This window comes from Oreochromis niloticus, linkage group LG3 (assembly GCF_001858045.2).
Source record: "Oreochromis niloticus isolate F11D_XX linkage group LG3, O_niloticus_UMD_NMBU, whole genome shotgun sequence".
NCBI lineage: Eukaryota > Metazoa > Chordata > Actinopteri > Cichliformes > Cichlidae > Oreochromis > Oreochromis niloticus.
In genome coordinates this window covers 82872483-82876683 of record NC_031967.2, presented here as the reverse complement: position 1 = coordinate 82876683, position 4201 = coordinate 82872483, and the positions used below count along the sequence as shown (strand labels likewise).

At 42.7% G+C, this 4201-nt stretch overlaps 1 pseudogene; it reads left to right on the top strand.

The window, feature by feature from the left end:
* Window positions 1–828: 828 nt before the first annotated feature.
* Window positions 829–3323, top strand: LOC102075977 (macrophage mannose receptor 1-like; annotated as a pseudogene).
* Window positions 3324–4201: the final 878 nt, after the last annotated feature.

Here is a 4201-nt window from a genome sequence, read left to right as displayed (position 1 = left end):
CCAGCACAAAAGAGTGTGTGACTAGAAAGCTGACCGTGTGAGAGCTTCACAACAGAGTGTGGGTGAAGTGACTTTTTGTTTCAACGGTCGCACCACCGTGCTGTGTTTCCAGCTACGACCGCCGAGGCTACAGGCTAGCCCGGACTGCTTGGCTGCGCCTCGGAGGCAGCCGCTATGGACTGTCGGAGAGCTGGACAGTGACTCGCTAACGCGCTGTAGCAGAGACAGCATCGGGTCCGCAGGGAGTGGATTTAGTGTGGGACTGGTGAACGGCGACCTACCGATCAGCTGAACTGTAAGTCAGACTTTTGTGCTCTTACTGGGGAGAAGAGGATTTTTCTCCATCGTCCGGCGTGAGCAACAAACAGGCCTGCAACAAGTGTGAATGTGAGTGTGTGTGGGGCCCATGTGTGAATATTGTATGTTTAGTGGATTTATATAACGTGTTTTGGAGTGTATATTAGTGAGTCACTTACCAAAAGGTGATAACATAAGTTGGGTTGTTTAATATAATTTGAAAGGGAATTATGTCATTTATACAGTGTATTTCATTTGGTTAAGGAATTGGAATATCATTTGAGTTTAAAAAAGGGATGTGTTGTACAGTATTTGTCTCTGCCCTTACGTTCAGTAAACGTTTCGTTTGTGTTAAAGAGTTGTGTGGGGTCGTTTCTTTACTACTGGTTAAGTTTAACTTGTGTGTGGTAGAAGTATCGGTTTTTGTACTCGGTATCGGCAAGTACTCAGATCCAAGTATCGGTATCGGATCGGTTTGAAAAAATTGGTATCGTTGCATCCCTAATATTCAAATACTGAGTACATAGAGTGTGTGTTAGTACAGATGGTTATTCACTGCAGAGCTGTCTGAACACCAGAGAAGAACCAGATTCAAACCTGCAGGCTCATTTCATGTCTGTGTACAGAGGTGCTGTGTGGACCACATTTGAACTGTTGCTTTTGTCTTCATGGACAATTTTAAACAGATGATCATTTATTAATAATAATCATATATTTCTTACAGCAGTGTGTGATAAACTAGATATCTGTGTTTAATATAAAGTGCTGCGTGTCCATCAAACAGTGAAGAGCTGCTGGATTCATTGTTTCCTCCAAATGAAAGAAAAGTCATTTTCATGTGACAGAGCGACGATGCAGTGGAGTCTGTTTCTGCTTCTTCTGATGGGTGAGTGATCATTTTACCAGGGCTCCTGATTGTTTCCACCTAAAATCCTTTAGTTTGATCAGGAGTCATTAAACAAATGAACTCTGACTGAGAAAATCCAGGATTCACCTGTAAACTGGACAGTTTGATGGGAACATGAGTTTCCTGCTTGTATCAGCAGATATTCAACAGTATTTCTTCTGTTTTAGGTCAGTGTGTCTTCATCACATGTCACCTGCATGAGTACCACTTTATTAAAGAGCAGATGAGCTGGGATGAAGCACGGGCATACTGCAGAGAGAAATACACAGACCTGGCCAAAGTGTTTGACCTGACAGACATGAGAAGACTTCAAGACTCTGCACAGAGTCAAACAGAAGCCTGGATTGGACTGTACAGCGAGCCAGGAAGAGACAACAGGAGGTGGCACTGGTCTCTGCCGGGGGAGGAATACACTGAAAATAAGACCTGTTGGGAAGCTGGAGAACCAAATGATGGAGCATATCCCGAGAACTGTGTGATGAAAAAAGACAAGTGGGCAGATTATTCATGTACATCCAAATTTCAGTTCATCTGCTATGACGGTGAGAATATGTGGACAGTAACATGATGAAAAAATATTTAATATTGTTATAATCAAGTTTATAATCTGTGTTATATCATATGTTCCTGAAAATGAGTTTTAAGAATGAGACAAATTAGTTGATAAAGATGTTTTTGTGTTTTTCTGTTGACTCGACAGAAACAATGAAAAACAACAAAACCTTTCATTTGAATGAGACGTTTGTGACCTGGACTCAGGCTCAGAACTACTGCAGACAGCATCACACCGACCTGGCCAGTGGACTCGATCAGATATAGTGAAGAGTTTAAGAAGCTGCAGAAGTCTACAGCTTTGTGGATCGGCCTGTTCAGAGACAGCTGGAGGTGGTCAGATGGGAGTAACTTCTCTTTCAGATACTGGGACATGGACTCATTTAATGATGGACTAAACAACAGGACATGTGCTACGACTCTGTTAGAGAGATCAGGAAGATGGAGCTCTGCTGGATGTAACCACAGAAAGCCTTTCTTCTGCTATGATGGTGAGTTTACACAGATTTATCTCAGCTGTTTGTCCAATAGATGAACTGCTGGAATCACTGAGAGGATTTAGGTCAGGTTTCTTTGTATCTCAGTTGGCTCCCTCTGAGATGTACAATTTAACCACACTGTTTATTAAATGTTTAGTTTATAAATGTAAACTGTCTTCATCGTCCATGCCATCACCTTCCTCCCTCCTAACAAAGCTCTCTCTCTTTTCTCATCGTTCTTCCTCAAATGTTCATTAGAGCTGTGTACCTAACACACCCTACACAGCACTACACAGTCACAGGTGTAACTGTCCTAATGTTTGTGCCTGTCTGTCTTGTTTCTGTAAGTGTGGACTGTTCATGTCTGTCATTGTTCATAAAGCACAGCAAAGACTCAGAGCTCTTTGGGTTTTGTGGTGACAGATAACATGATCCTGATCCAAGCAAACAAAACCTGGGAGGAAGCCCTTTATTACTGCAGAGAGAAACACCATGACCTGGTTTCCATCACCAACCTTCGAGAGCAGGCGTGGCTTCAGGAAAAGGCCAAAAGCGCCTCGACTCCTTTTGTCTGGCTGGGGCTGCGCTACACCTGCACTCTGGGCTTCTGGTTCTGGGTCACTGATGATGTCATTGGATATAATAACTGGGACTCTAAGAGGAAAGTTGATGTCTGTGACATGTCTGGAGCCATGGACACAGCAGGAGAGCAGAAGTGGGTCAGTAAGCCTGATAATAATAAGTTTAATTTCTTCTGTTCAAAACATTAAAAGCACTGTAAACAGCACCAACAGCTTCTTATCTCCTCAGCAGGTTTATGGTTGTGCATCATAAAAGGGCTCTTTAGAGGGATTATGGGAAATTTAGTTTTTCATAGTGAGGTTTTATTTAACGTAATTTTTATTTTCCTACATCAACAGAAAGTGAATTTCTCTGTAGAAAACGCATGTATACACACAGAAAATATATAATGTGTAAGTTTTATTATATTGATGTTGTGGTTAAAATCTGGTGATGGTTATATAAAGTAATAATACAGACAAGTCATGAAGTGTTGTTAATGGAATTCACTGTTGTTGAATAAACTGTTAAACCACAGAACCACAGAGCTGTGTGTAAATTTAACATAATTACAGATGGGACACACATGACTGGGAGAGAGGAAGAAAGGGAGGGAAACAAAAAGAGGCAGGAAGAGGGACAGTGAGAGAAGACAGTAAAAAAATCTGCTGGATCACCTGTTGAAGAGAACAAAAAAAGAAAACAAGAAATAAGATGGTACACATAACATCTGTCTGTGAAGGTTCTCACTCATCCAGGTCATCGTAGTCAAAGGAGTTTGCAAAGAAAAGCGTCTGGACTTCTTTAAGTTGCTTGAAGACGTTTCACCTCTCATCCGAGAAGCTTCTTCAGTTCTAAGGTCAAATGGCCGAGAGTCCCAGATTTAAACCCAGTGGGAGTATCCCCCCAAAGAGGGACAAAGGACCCCCTGGTGATCCTCTAATCACATGAGCCAAGGTGTGAAAGTGGGTGTGGGACCTAATCAGCCAGGGTTTCGGGTGAGCACATTGTGAAACCTGGCCCCACCCTATCATGTGATTTCCTGAGGTCAGATGGCCCAGGATGTGAGTGGGCGTTAAGGCGTCTGGGAAGGGAACTCAAAACTGGATTATAGATGGCAGACAGTTGGTGTCGTAAACCACCGCCTCTGTTCAAAGATGGTCGCTCACAGTGGACGTAGATAGCTTCTTTCACTCCTCTTTCAAACCATCTGTCCTCTCTGTCCAAAATGTGAACATTGGCATCCTCGAAAGAGTGACCTTTATCCTTAAGATCAGCAGTCCATCTGCATCTTAAGGATAAAGAGGCCATCTATGTCCACTGTGAGCGACCATCTTTGAACAGAGGCGGTGGTTTACGACACCAACTGTCTGCCATCTATAATCCAGTTTTGAGATCCCTTCCC